The sequence below is a fragment of the Cyrtonyx montezumae genome, unplaced genomic scaffold (assembly GCF_038088225.1).
Source record: "Cyrtonyx montezumae isolate F1298 unplaced genomic scaffold, pur_monq_1.0 scaffold_30, whole genome shotgun sequence".
Lineage (NCBI taxonomy): Eukaryota > Metazoa > Chordata > Aves > Galliformes > Odontophoridae > Cyrtonyx > Cyrtonyx montezumae.
In genome coordinates this window covers 11,366,710-11,382,337 of record NW_027072035.1, presented here as the reverse complement: position 1 = coordinate 11,382,337, position 15,628 = coordinate 11,366,710, and positions in this window count along the sequence as shown.

Genomic DNA, 15,628 nt, shown 5'->3' with positions numbered 1-15,628 from the left:
AACATTCCCATTTCCAAATTGCTTTTGTGTTTGCCAAGTTTGTCATGTATGTATACGTGGAAAAGCTATTTGAATGGTCTAAATGTCCACTTAATATAAAACACTAGTAATGTCTTGAAATTAGCAAGGAAAGTAAAGAATCAAATCAAAGAGATGAAGTAGGTGATAAGATCCATAGGGAAATCAAGGACCAAACAAAGATTTTATTAACAACTGAGAGATTGGGCCTCAAAATGAAAGAATAAACCAAAAAATCTGATTGTGTATGCACCCCTATTGCACTTGTTCTGCTGTTAAGTTTCTGTTCAGTACCAACATAGACATTTAATCTGGGCTAGAAGGCAGGCCCAGTTGCCAGCTATGAAGTCACTGTCTTTGTTTCAATAATTAAAAAAATAATATATATAAAAAAAAGTTACCAGATAACAGCAGTCTGACTTTTAAATATCCTGTAGCCTGATGGATTAGAATTCCTGTCTGAAGCAGTAAACATCTGTTAAGATCTAAATATTTAATCAAATAGATTTTATGTTTATCTCTTACCTGTATGTATCTCAGGATTCTTCTGATGAATTTTCCTATTGAGTTCTTCAAGTCCTTCCAAGTAATAATATCACTGCTGGTATCTCCTCAGTCATTTGCTTCTTGAGGTGTGATATAAAGTATGCCAAACTGAGAACAGCATAGGAGAGCTCATCTTTAGGAATTTTGTCACTAGTAGCTAATGCTGAGTTTGTGAAATGATGTTTTTCTCAACAGTAGGAATGAAATAAAATGCAAGTAAAAGATTAAGAATTGTGAACTTGCATCTATCTGTTTTAAAGCTCTTCCATGTGCACATTTTAGATATTTTCCTTAAATATATGTGTATATCTTTGTCAAGTGAGTTTTCAAGAAAAGGGACTGAGGAATTGCCTTCTTCCTTGTAATGGATTATCTTGCATTTTCTTGTATTTATTACTTTAGCACTTAGCTAATTCCTCACTCTCCTCACCTGAATTTGAGTCCACAAATCTTCATAATATCATGACAGAGTTTTCATGTATTAAGACTATTTTGACTTATTTTCTCATCTTGTTTAGATTTCAACCTCTTGTCAAAGTTAAGTTGCAAAGTATGTATCTGCACCTTTCATGTAGTGGAGGCCCCAGGCCTGGATGCAGTACTCCAGATGTGGCCTCATAAGAGCTGAGGAGAGGGGGATAATCACCTTCCTCTCCCTGCTGGCCACCTCTTTTTTAATGCAGCCCAGGACAATGTTGGCCCTCTGGGCTGCAAGTGCACTCTGCTGAATCATGTCCAGCTTCTCATCCACCAGGATCCCCAAGTTCTTCTTCAGGGCCACTCTCCAGAAGTTCTTCCCCCAGTTTGTATAAATACCTGGGATTGCTCCAGCCCAAGGTCCATATGGGCCCTCTTCTCCAGACTGTCCAGGTTCCTCTGGATGGTTTTACTTCTCTCTAATGTATCAACTGCACTGCTCAACTTGGTGAGGGTGCACTCAATTCCATCACTGATGAAGATGTTGAAGAGCACTGGTCCCAAGACTGACCTCTGGGGGACACCACTCATGACCAGCCTCTACCCAGACATAGAACCATTGATCATAACCCTTTGGCTGTGACTATTCAATCAGTTCTTTACCCACTGAACAGTCCATCCTTCAAATTCATACCTGTCTAATATAGGGAGAAGGATGTGGTGAAGGACCATGTCAAAGGCTTTGCAGAAGTCCAGGCAGAGGAAATGGAAGGGAATGCTAGAAAATGATTTAATAACCCACTCAGTGATCCAAAGATTGACTTGTTTTATGGCTTTGATGAACTCATAAAGATGATGAAAACTGTTTGGGAATATTCTTGCTAATTCTGTTGCAGGTTAGCTTAGAGTGGAATTTCACTACTTCTATGTTATTAGAACATAGAAGAATATTATTAGAACTAATTCTATGGTTATTATTTATCTGTAGATAATGTGATGACTTGGATAGTATATGTAAAAGCAATTAAACGGGTTTTTTGTATACTCAGGCTTCTTATAAGTACTGGAAGTATCCAGTCATTGGAAATCATGTTGTATTCCTTCTGGTATTACTTCTTACTAGTATTGGGATGTATAATCTACTTTCGAAAGATATATTCGTTTTATGTACCGTGTATGAAAAAGGAGCTATAAGTCACTAACTACATTTATTCCACATGTGCATATAATGTGAACAGTGTATATGTTTCTTTGGAGACTGTAGGCTAGCTATAGTATCATTCAGTTAGATGCAGCAAAGTTCCTAAATGCTTGGGAGGGTATAATGTGACTTTCCTCATACAATTTGGGATGGATGATTTGGGATACAGATAAAGACCATGTATTAGACTTAGTATGATTATAATATGTCTATAATGTCCTTTTTTTTTTTTTTATTTGTATGCAGGAAAGGTTACATTTACATGCAACATAGATTACATTGCTATATTGAAAAAAAAGTATGATGAACCCTGTCAGAAACTTACTGGCATCAACTACTGTTCATGTAGTTCCTGTTAAATAGTAGAGCTTCACTAAACTCTTGTTTGTTATCTGAGTATTATGGATCTTTCCCGGCTTCACTTCTTATTTTACATTTTTCATTTCTTTTTCCTTTGCCTGAAGCTCCTGAATAATTATTTTTATTGATGTATTTTGTAATTTTTCTTCTGTCTCACTAAAAGCAGCAAATGTATTCTGGTTTGGGTCTTGTCCCATTTATAAATAATATATTATATGCCTCAAGCCCTTATTCAGAAAGAGCACATAAGAAATTCCTTGATGTTTTAAGTAGGAAAATCTATACCTGCATTTTCTATTCCATCTTATATACAGGCTATGTGGTCAGATGTTGTCATTTAGAAAGGATATGAAAACTACAGCTCCGTAAAGTAAAATACCAACTTCATTTTTATCTCAGTTAGCTGAGTAACTAAGCAACAAGAATGGGACTTGAACATGACTGGGAAAACATTAGTAACATTTACTAGTTGCCAGAAAAATAAAGACAAGGCACCACTAGTTGTCAAATTAATTCTACATGCTGAAATCTTGAATAGTTCTTAAATCAGTCATTAATTAAATTCATATAAGATCTCTTTGTAAGAGACTAATATTTTATACCATTGCCTCAAAGTTTGCTGATGAACATGTCCAAACATGTCCAAGCTAGTCTTGGGCAAGGGTTGTGAAATCCTTTGTCTAAGGGACAAGCAGATGAGCATGTCCTGGGGTAACGAAAGAGAGATAAGCTGCAACTCAGTGGCCGCTGAACACTCTTTTGGGTGGTACCCATCTACATGGGGAGATAGACATCTCAGGAGATGCTTGTCTGGCAGGCTAGCATGGGATTTGTCACATAGGCAAGAGAAGTGGAGGATAAAAGAGGGATCGACCACCATGAGGTTGTTGTTGTTGTGTTGGTGTTCTTCCATCGGAAACCTCATGAGCTGATCCCTGCTGCTGAACTCCCTCCTGGGCCTGCTGCCTGAGACATGCTGCTTAATTCATGAGCAGAGTAAAATAAGGAACTTTTCGGCTACTTCTTATCAGCAAATAGATACTCAGTGACTTGCAGAGTAGCAGGGCTCATCTTGCAAAACTGTTTGGAAAGACAAATGTCATCATTTCAAACGTTCTCTTCTGCTTTCTCCTTTATCCCAGATTTTATAGCTATGCATGATGCTACATGGCATGGGATATCCTCCTGGTGAGTTTGGGTCTACTGCTCCAGCCGTGTCCCCTACTAGCACCTTTGTGCCCTGGGTAACCATTGCTAAAAGATTAGTGTGTTATCAAGATTATTTTCATCAAAAAGCAATTAACCCTATCTCATCCATAGTCATGACAATGTTTCTTCCTGATTGTTTAATTTCCTCCTTGAGAAAGTGGCTGTGAGAATAATAGCTATGGATGCTTAGCTATCTAAATATTTTGGCACAGATAAACTTAGTATTAATAGTAAAAAAATTAAAGGAATTACAGTTGTACAGGTGTTCAAGAACATTTTGGGAAGGTTGTCACTGGGCTGAAAATAAAGAATTCAAATGGAGATACTTCCTTCCCAAGTGAAGTGTATATAACTATTTGTCAAAGTTAGGTCACTGGATAACACATTTTCTTTGTTGTTTTTTATTCCTGGGGGTTAATCTGGGATTGACAAACATTTAGACAAAACAAGGAACTAGTACTGAGGTAAATTTAAAGGGCAGGTGACAAATATATTTCCAGTGCACAAGGAGATTTAGTTTCATCTCATGACTCTTGTCAGTAAGACAAGCAAAACTCATTCACCTTACAGAAGATTTAGACTTTTATTTAACAACATGGGTGAGGAACTTTTTATGAGGGCACGTAGTGAAAGGACAAGGAGAAATGGCTTTAAACTGAAATAAGGTAGATTTAGACCAGATATCAGGATGAAATTCTTTACTGTGAGGGTGATGAGACACTGAAAAAAGTTGCCCAGAGAGGTTGTGGATATGGAAATTGAATGCACTTTCAGTAAGTTTGTAGATGACACCAAGTATGGAGGAAGTGTCAATCTGCTCGAGAGTAGGAAGGCCCCTCCGAGGGACCTAGATGGGCTGGATCACTGGGCTAAGGCCAGTGGGATGAAGTTCAACAAGACCATGGGTCAGGTCCCGTGCTTTGGTCACAACAACCCCAGGCAGTGCTACAGGCTTGGGGCAGAGTGGCTGGAAATGTTCACAGAGAAAAGGGGTCTGGTGATGTTAGTTGACAGCTGTCTGAACATGAGCCAACAGTGTGCACAGGTGACCAAGAAGACTAACGGCATCCTGGCTTACATTAGAAATGTGCTGTTGGTAGGACTAGGAAGATGGTCATGCACTTGTCACTGGTGAGACCACAATTCATGTGATGTGTTCAGTTTTGCGCCCTTCACTAGAAGAAAAACATTGGAGCCCTGAAGTATATACAGATAATGTCAATGAAGCTGGAGAAGGGTCTGGAGCACAAGTCTGATACGAAGCTCTTGAGGGAATTAGTATATTTTCTCTGGAGGAGACTCAGGGGGAGACCTTCTCACTCTGTACAACTACCTGAAAGGAGGTTATAATGAAGTGGATTTTGGCCTCTTTTCCAGGTAACTGGCAATAGGATGAGAGGAAATAGCTTCAAGTTTCTCCAAGGGGTGGGGGTTCAGGTTGGATATTAGGAAAAAATTCTGCTTTGAAGTAGTGGTGAGGTATTGGAACTGGCTGCCCAGGAAGGTGGTGATATCACTATCTCAGGTGGTTGTTAAGAAAAATGTAGATATGGCACTGGGGTAGATGGATTAGTGGGTAATATTGGTGAAGTGTTGACCCTTTGAGAAGATGATCTTAGAGATCATTCATTTCAAACTGAAGTATGAAGATCCGTTTCAGCTTCATTTCATCTCTATAATTTTTGAAAGAAAAAAAAATTCATGAAGATTGTAAAAGCAGCTGTAGTTGACTGAAGTAGCAATAATACTTTGCTGTCTCCAAAATAAGTATCTATGCATATGTTTAATTTTAAATGCAGTACCATTGGCCTTATTTTGATATAGCAACTGCTTTTGGTTAAAATAGTTTCTTGGATTCCTGATAAAACATCCTTCTTTGAGCTTAGCAAGAAAAGAGATGTTCATCAACTGCACTGTTCTTCAGAAATAAAAAGTTGCACCACATCACAACAGCATTGGAGATCTTAAAAACAGCAGGAGTTCTGTCATTCATCCATATTTTCTCCTTCTTGTTTTAAAATGAATTCAATCAGATCTATGTAACACGGAAGCTTTATTCTGTATTATATGGTGGAACTATACAATCACAGAATCATAGAACCATAGAATCTTAGAATCGCAGAATCATGGAAGCAATCAGAGAATGGATTAGGTTGGAAGAGATCTTAAAGATCATCAAGTTCCAGTACTTCTGCTGTGGACAGTTGTTTGCCCGAGGCCTCATCCAACATGAGCTTGAACACCAGGGATGGGACTTCCACAACTTCTCTGGACAATTTGTGTCATCCAGAGAAGTTCAGTAAAATTTTCAGTAAAGTTCAGTAAAATTCAGTAAAAATCTTCCACCTCACATCTAGACTAAATCTCTATTCTTTCAGTTTAAAGTCACTCTCTCATGTCGTATCAATATCTGATATAAAAATTTGTTCTCCTTCCTGCTTATAAGCTCCATCAAAATACTGGAAGGTCATAACAAGTATTCTCCAGGATGAATAAGCACGGTTCCCTCCACTTTTCCTCATAAGGGTGCTCCAGCCCTCTGATCCAGGTGCTCCTCTGGACCCCCTTCAACACCTCTACATCTTTCTTGTACTAGGGGCCCCAGGTATACCACATGGGACCCAAGGAGGGCAAGGAGGCAGATGGGTACAACCACCTCCCTTGCCTTGCTTTTCACTCCTCTTTTGAAGCAATCTAGGATGCAGTTGGCCTTTCAGGCTACAGATGTTCACTGCAGGCTCATGTCCATCTTTTCATCCACCAAAACCTCCAAGACCTTGTCATAGATTCTCTCAAGGAGCTCTTCTCCCAGTCTGTATCCATATCTGGGATTGCCCTGATCCAGGTTCAGTATCTCGTGAAAGTCACATGAGTACACTTCTCAAGCCTGTTCAGGTCCTTTTGGATGGTATCTGTTCCTTTTTATCATTTGCACCACTCTGCTTGGTGTAGTTCGCAAACTTTCTGAGGGTATATTCAATTCCACTGTCTGTCATTCTGAAGAGCACTGGTCCCAAGATGGACATCTGAGGGACATCATCCAACCCTCATTACTGGCCCTCACCTGGTTGTAATTATGTTGATCACAACTGTCTGGCTATGGCTGTTGAATTATGCATTATTTAGTCTACTCTTCAAATTCACCTCTCCAACTCAGAGAGAAGAATGCTGTGTGGAACCATGTCAAAAGCCTGGCAGAATTTCAAATTGTAAGAGACTATTATTTTATACCATTGCCTCAAAGTTTGCTGATGAACATGTCCAAGCTAGTCCTGGGCAAAGGTTGTGAAATCCTTTGTCTAAGGGACAAGCAGATGGGCATGTCCTGGGGCAACGAAAGAGAGATAAGCTGCAGCTCAGTGGCCACTGAACACTCTTTTGGGTGGTACCCATCTACATGGGGAGATAGACATCTCAGGAGATGCTTGTCTGGCACACTACCACAGGATTTGTCACATAGGCAAGAGAAATGAAGGATAAAAGAAGGATTATCCACCATGAGATTGGTTGTGTTCTTCCATTGGAAACCTCATGAGCTGATTCCCTGCTGCCGAACTCCCTCCTGGGCCTGCTGCCTGAGACATGCGGCTTTCTCCTGGACCTCACCACTCCTTCGAGGTGTTCTACCATCTGAACCCTCATGAGCTGATCTCTGTTTGCTGCTTCTCCGGTGCTGACTGACGCTGTTCCAGAACTTTCCCCATGCTGCTTCTCCTGTGCTGACCCGGTGCCACTTCTCCAGGACAGCCCGTCGCTGCTGCTGTTCTCCCCGCTTCTGCCGCCCCTGCTCTTCTGCCTCAGGCTGTCAGAGCCGCTTGCAACCGGACCACCCCTGGGATCCTGGCTGGTGACTTTCCCTGTGTTGTACAAATCCTTGCTTCTTTCCTATCTTTCCTATCGCTTGCCTTCCCTTCCCCATCACCCTTATTGGTAACAGTGTTCGCCTTCCCCTTCCCCATCACCCTGGTCAATATTGGTAATAAACTGGTCAGACCAACATTTGAACCATTGTTTCTTAATGTCATGACGGGTATACACAATCTAAGAATCTTCGTCGCCCTCCTTTATATTGGAGTGTGACACAGATAGATGACTACTTGTGCATTTTTGTGAATCAAATTTTACCAAAGTCAACATAAATAAACACAGAACCATAGAATTGAGGTATAACTGCAAAAAATGAAACTACTTCAATGAACTTCATTTGGGCATTGGAGAAGGTTTCTTTCTACTATGAATATATATTTCATTTTATGAGTTTAAATCTACTACTGATTCATATGTGCTTGCAGGTTAAAAAATATTTGACCTTCAATCTGTAGAATGATCTTCTGTCCATATGACTGATTGATAAAACCACATTATGTTGTACACTAAATAAGATGAACAAGTTATGCATGAAACTAATTAGTGTTCTCAGCTCATGTTAATATCTCTTTTAATGTAGATATTCTTCTTTATTCCATTATTTGATAACAAACATTCTGTGCAACATGCAGATTTATGAAAAGGGCTGGACATAGCACAATTACATCAACTGATTAATTGAACTATCAGACAGTTCAGCACTGTCTGTTTTCATATTGCTCTGAGGATGAAGCATCTATTAATTAAGTCAAGCAACATTAGAAACTGATGAGATTCTTTTACATTTCAAGCAAGTAAATACTTATGGTTTTTACCTGGGTATTTCTATTTACACTAGTATCATATTGATTACTCTCACTGAAGGAGTCCAGTAAACAGCCTGACAGCCAAATGATCAGCAAGAACTGATAATTTTAGGGAGATACTAACATGACAATTGCTAGTCAGTACGCACCACTTGTCAATCCTTTCCTACATGGAAAATAAATTCATTAATTTGGAATTCCAAATAAAACAAATCATGTTCTAAAAGATTATTGCAATATGTACTTCACACAAAATATTCTTCATTGCTGTTTTTAAACAGTGAAAAATATCCATTACTTGTAAGTGCATATGTCCCAGTACCTTATGTATCTCCAGGTCTCCAAATTAAGAATATCTGTAAGCACAGATATATATATATATATATAGTCTTGTTTTAATATATGCAAGTATAGTATTGGCTATCTTAGTCTTTGTTAGTGCTGCAAGGGCATGTCAGAAATACTGCTGGAAGTGAATAAGTGTAAGCTAAACACTAATGTGTTTATTTCAAGCTCTAGTATGCAGACACATAAAGGCTGCTGGTCTGTCTGTCAGTCCAGGATACCAGGGCTGACAGGGTATGGTTTTGTCAACCAGGACCTGCCATGCTGTCCTCAGCCACGGGCAAGCTGAAAGGGCAGAATGGAAATTAATAGAAGCACAAACAATCATGAGTGCACAAAGAAGAGAACTAAGAATCATACAAATGTAGCCCCATTACTCACCATAGTTACAGATCTGAACAGGTTACTTTTTCTTGATGTATTCTTTCCTTATATATCTAATTTTCTTGAGATGTTCTAATTAGTTTTATATCAACTATTTTATTAACTCCAGACAATTGTTTTCCTCCAGAAGAGATGTGCTAAGTCTTTTCAGATAGACTGTATCTGCTTTAGTCAGAGTGTACTCTAATTTCTGGTGCTAGGAAGAAATAGAACTAGAGTATTAGGCAGAAAATATTTTGAAAAATCAATTTTTAAAGGTGTGGGGTAAATAACTCCCAAGGATGGTACTTCACAATGAAATAGTATAGATGATAGTATATTTTAAGTAGTTCTATATAGACAGGATACAAATAATACAAAAGATACAAATAATACAAAACAGAAGATGGCTCACCTTCAGGGTGTCAAGGCTCACAGGGGACTCCACATGGGAGGGATCTCCAAGAAGAGAGCCTTCCCTGGTGGTGGTCAGCCCTTAAATGGGGTTTGGGAGAGGTGGAGCCAGGCTCCACCCCTTCCAATCACACAGGTATACCATCTTCACCTGTGCCCCCATGGCTGACTCAGTACTCACCTCAGGTGACCAATCAGTGGTTCAGATTGTGATTCAGCAGTTCCCATACAAAAGGCAACAATATGCTGCAAAGAATCATGGCATTATATGTAATTTATTACATTTTGCTGAAAAAGCATATAAGAAAAGGGTATTAGCTGCATGAATCTTCTAGCATTTTTTTATATCTTTTTGATTTTTTTTTACAGGAAGACAATTTTGGAACCAAAAGTGTTTATTGTTATCTTCACGTGATCAGAGACTATTTCTTACCTCTGATGAAGGACCTTCTGATGAAAGTACATATGTTTCCAAATAACCATATTCCCACATGTAGTCTTTAAATTACTATCTCTTCTATAGGTCAATCCTGCATGCCGAAGTATTCATCCATAACATATATTTTGGTACAGAATGTCCCTTAGTTTCATTTAAAGAATTTAAGTACTGGTTTAAAGAACTGAATAAAAGTCTATCCTTCATCATATCCTGGGTCCCTGAACTTCTCTCTAAAATGCTTTGTGCTCTTCTGGGAAGAGAAGCTGTAGAGTCAATGACACAAGATTCTCTATGGACACATCCTAAGTGTTTCTCTTAGAAGTTCTGTTGCTCCACCTATCTGTGTTCTGTTTCCCTGGCTAGTTTTTGTTGTTGTCGTTGTTGTTTGTTTGTTTGTTTGTTTTGTTTTGTTTTATTTTTCCACACAGAATCACAGAATTGTAGGGCTTGGAAGGGACTTCCAGAGATCATCAAGTCCAAATCCCTGCCAAAGCAGGCTCACTAGACCAGATTGCACAGAGTGGTGTCCAGGTGGTCCTTGAATGTCTCCAGAGAAGGAGACTCCACCACCTCTCTGGGCAGCCTGTGCCAGTGCTCCGTCACCCATACTGTGAAGAAGTTCCCACACACATTTGTGCGGAACTTCCTGTACCTCAGTTTGTGGCCATTTCCCCGTGTCCTATTGCCACACACTGCAGAGAAGAGTCCAGCCTCATCCCTTTGCCTCCCACTCCTTAGATATTTATAGACATAGATCAGATCCCCTCTGAGCCTTCTGAGGCTGAACAGATCCAGGTCTCTCAGCTTTTCCTCATAAGGGAGGTATTCCACGTCCTTTATCATCTTTGTGGCCCCCCACTGGACTCCTTCCAAGAGATCCCTGTCTTTTTTGTACCGGGGAGTCCAGAACTGGACACAATACTCCAGGTGAAGCCTGACCAGTGCAGAGTAGAGGGGAAGGATCACCTCCCTCAAGCTGCTCCTTTTAATAGACTCCAGGATCCTATTGGCCTTCTTGGCCACCAGGGCACACTGCTGGCTCATGGCCAACCTATCATTCACCAGGACACCGAGGTCTCTTTCCTCAGAATTCCTATCCAGCAGGTCACACCCCAACCTGTACCAGTGCATGAGGTTATTCCTCCCTAGGTGCAAGACTCTGCACTTGCTCTTCTTTTGTCTGTTTGAACGTTATGTTGGCACTCACAAAGCAGATAAAAAGTAAAATAAACATGAAATAAAAGGTGAAGAAGAATTATGGGCATGATTTATCTTGGAAGATAAATTGCAACGAACTTTTCTAACTGTGACTACCACATTATGCTTCTTACAAAGCTTTGTTATTTTATGTTTTCGAGAGTCATTTATTCCGACTAGATCCTATGCTGAAAAAAAAAGAATAAAAAAAGAAAAAAAATCAGAGCTCTATCTCCAAGACTTTGGTTTTGCTTACATCTAACCAGCTTAGACATAATATTTTAGTGCACTGATCTACAGTGAAAACAAAAAATGTGCCTGGAGTCAGGTTCTGAGTGAGTGCAGGAAACAACAAATGTCACCTATTAAGAGTGCTTAGAATAATAATAAAAAAAAAAAGTCAACCGATATATTTCTGAAGTAGAGGTATAGAACACAGTAATTAACTCTCAAAACACTCCAATAAAATGACTTGATTTGGTATGCATGTCTAATGATGTTCACTAAAAAATCATCCTGATTAATAGGAAGTTTACAAGTCATGCTGACAAGACGTATGAATAACTTGCAAGCATCTTGTAAAAAATCAGTGCTCTGTGAAACAAGTGCTTTCCTCTTTCAGAATGACCAAAAATAGATTCTATTTTTAATGATAATTTTCGCTTTCTTTTCAAGAGGAAACATATTTTTAAGTCAGCAAAAATTTAAGAGAAATATAGAGTTGTAAAAAATACTTAACAGAAAATGAGATTCTTCAAGCTTAGTTTGTCTACCTTTTTATTGCAGAGTATTAATTCTTATGGAACGCTGGATAAAGTTTTCTTCTGAAAGTATTCTTATAAATGTAGGTCACAAGTATTTCATGCTGAAGATACAAACGTGAACTACAACAAGGCAAACTAAGGAATAGCTTTAATGACCGCAAAACAAAGTTTAATGTTTGGTTAACAACTTTATTACTTTATTATAAAATAGGTAAACAGCACCATAAAACTAGATTAAAATGATGAGGATTTGAACCCAGAAACATTTAGTCCAGAAACACTTTCTCAATAAGTAATGGAATATATTTCAACTGCTCTTTTAATATCAGAAATTATTTCACTCCTGCAGTGTAAGTTCTTCATTTCCTTCAATAGCACTTATTGTGGGTGACATTCTGAAGGTTTCATTTAATAATCAATGATTCAAACAGTATTTCAACTTCAAAAATATTTCCTCTCACAAGAAGACTTAAAAAACCCACAAAGTAGGGAAAATGTGTCTATTTTTTGTTGTTCAAGTCTTGACCAGGAAGAAAAAGTAAATGAAAATAAGGAAGGAAGCTCTTAGAACAGAATTTTGGCTGTTTTTCTTGACACTGTATGTTGCAGTCTGTTTTGGCTGTAAATCTGCTGGCAGGTGTGGTTATTGCAATGCAATTGAACAAGAACATGGAAGTTAGTTGGTGATGATTCCCAGTCTTTTGCAAACTATTCTGTGTTTTTCTTACCAAAAGATTGGCAAGTTTGTCTGTCATTGGTCAGGGATTGGTAATTTAGTAATTTATGTTTATACATAATAGAAATTAATTTTGTTAAATTTATAAGAAAAGTATGTCTATTTTTTTTATAGAACAGAACCTTATGGGAGCCTTTCAGTATTTATAGCAGGCCTACAAAAAAAGATGGGAGAGTTTTTACCAGTGCATGCAGTGATAAGACAAGGGATAGTGTTTGTAAACAAAAAAAGAGAGTAGATTTAGATTAGATAAAAAGAAAAAAAGCTTTTCTATGAATATGCTGGAATGGATTTAAACAGTTTGGACAAAGAAATTGTGGATGCTCCATCTTTGGAAATGATAAAGGTCATGTTGGATTGAACTCTGAGCAAGCTCATCTAGTGAGCAATGTTCTTGTCCATGGAAAGGTGGTTCAACTTGTTACACAAAATTCCATGATTTTTACTTAAAGTGGTCACCTAGGATTATATGCCCATTTCCTACTTCTGTGTCCATTACATTTATCACTGTATCTGTATTACCATGTATATATGTTGCATTTTGGTAATACAATAGTAGCTAGGAAGTTAAATAAGGGAGCAAGTAAGTCAGTTCCTGCTACCAGAGTAATGTGTGGAGATCAATTTGAAGCAATTTTTTTTTAAGATAGCTTTGAGTTTCCTGATTTTATGTTGTATAGACAAATCACAATTCTTCAGATGTTTGCACTGAAGATTTTAAAAAAAGGCTGTTTTTCTCACATGCAAGATTTTCTTTTTCCTCTGTAAATAAATTCTGATTATTCAGTTAATGCATTTACCAGGCAAATATCTTTGGAATTATGTTCATATTTCTCTTTTTCTCGCTATTTTGTAGTCATTGTCTTCTAAACTGATCTGAAGACAAGAGCTATTGTACATGGTGAGCATATGGTGTGCTTGTGATATGTTCTTGGGGCTCATAGGTTCATAAGGTTGGAAAGGACCTACAAGATCATCTAGTCCAACCATCCTCCTATCACTATCCCTACCCAACTACTAAATCAATCCCCTTAGCAACTCATCTAAACGCTTCTTGAACAGCGCTAGGGATGGTGTCTCAACCACCTCCCTAGGCAGGCCATTCCAGTGCCTGACCACTCTTTCAGAGAAAAAATGTTTCCTCAAATCTAATCTAAATCTTCCCCGGCGCAACTTGTGGCCATTCCCTCTTGTCCTGTCATTATTTATCAGGGAGAAGAGGTCCACCCTCTCCCCACCACAACCTCCCTTCAGGAAGTGGTAGAGTGCAATAAGGTCTCCTCTGAGCCTCCTTTTCTCCGGACTAAACAATCCCAGCTCCCTCAGCTGCTCCTCATAAGACTTGTGCTCCAGACCTCTCACCAGTTTTGTTGCCCTTCTCTGAACACGCTCCAGGGCCTCAATGTCCTTCTTGTAGTGAGGGGCTCAAAACTGAACACAGTACTCGAGGTGCGGCCGCACCAGAGCTGAGTACAGGGGGAGGATCACCTCCCTGCTCCTGCTGGCTACACTATTTCTAATACAGGCCAGGATGCTGTTGGCCTTCTTGGCCACCTGGGCACACTGCCGGCTCATGTTAAGCCGAGCATCAACCAACACCCCCAGGTCCTTTTCCTCTCTACATTCTTCAAGCCATTCTGCCCCAAGCCTATAGCATTGCATGGGGTTATTGTGGCCAAAGTGCTGGACCCGGCACTTGGTCTTATTGAACCTCATCCCATTGAGCTCAGCCCTGCTGTTCAGCCTATCCAAATCCCTCTGAAGGGCCTCCCTAACCTCTGGCAGATTGACACATCCTCCCAACTTGGTGTCATCTGCAAACTTACTGAGGGTACACTCAATCCCCTTGTCTAGGTCATCAATAAAAATATTAAACAAGATGGGCCCCAAAACTGACCCTTGGGGAACACCACTCGTAACAGGACACTAGCTGGACTTAACTCCATTAACCACTACCCTCTGGGCACGGCCCTCCAGACAGTTCATCACCCAGAGAAGAGTGAACCTGTCCATACCACGGGCTGCCAGTTTCCCCAGGAGAATACTGTGGGAGACCATACTGAAGGCATTGCTGAAGTCCAGGTAGACTACATCAACAGCCTTTCCCTCATGTACCTGTCTGGTCACCCAATCATAGAAGGAGATAAGGTTGGACAAGCACGACCTGCCTTTTGTGAACCCGTGCTGGCTGGGTCTGATCCCCTTATTGCCATGCACGTGCCGTGTGATCTCCCTCAAGATCATCTGCTCCATAACTTTCCCTGATATCGAGGTCAGGCTGACAGGTCTGTAGTTCCCCGGGTCTTCCTTATGGCCTTTCTTGTAGATGGGAGTCACATTGGCAAGCCTCCAATCTTGTGGGACCTCTTCAGATAACCAGGAATTCTGATAGATGGCAGAAAGTGGCTCGGCAATCACCTCTGCTAGCTCCCTCAGCACCCTTGGGTGGATCCCATCTGGTCCCATGGACTTGTGGCAGTTCAGATGGAGGAGCAGGTCTCTGACTGTCTCTGCTTGGATCACAGGGGGTGCATTATGCGCCCCGTCCCGGACTTCCAGGTCAGGGCAAGTACCCTGTGGACAACTGCTCTGTCTATTAAAGACAGATGTGAAGAAGGCATTGAGAACCTCAGCCTTTTCCTTATCATCTGTGGTTACATTCCCTGCCTCATCAAGTAAAGGAGAGAAATTTTCCTTAGTTTTTCCCTTGTTGTTAATATATTTGTAAAAGGGTTTCCTGTTCTCCTTTACAGCAGTAGCCAGTCTAAGTTCAAGCTGGGCTTTAGCATTTCTAACTTTCTGCCTGCAAATCTTGGCCAGTTCTCTGTAGTCACCCCAAGTAGCCTGTCCCATCTTCCAGAGGACATAGACTCTCTTTTTCTCTCGGAGTCTCAACAAAAGTTCCCGGTTCATCCACACTGGTCTTTTTCTCCTCCGGCTCGACTT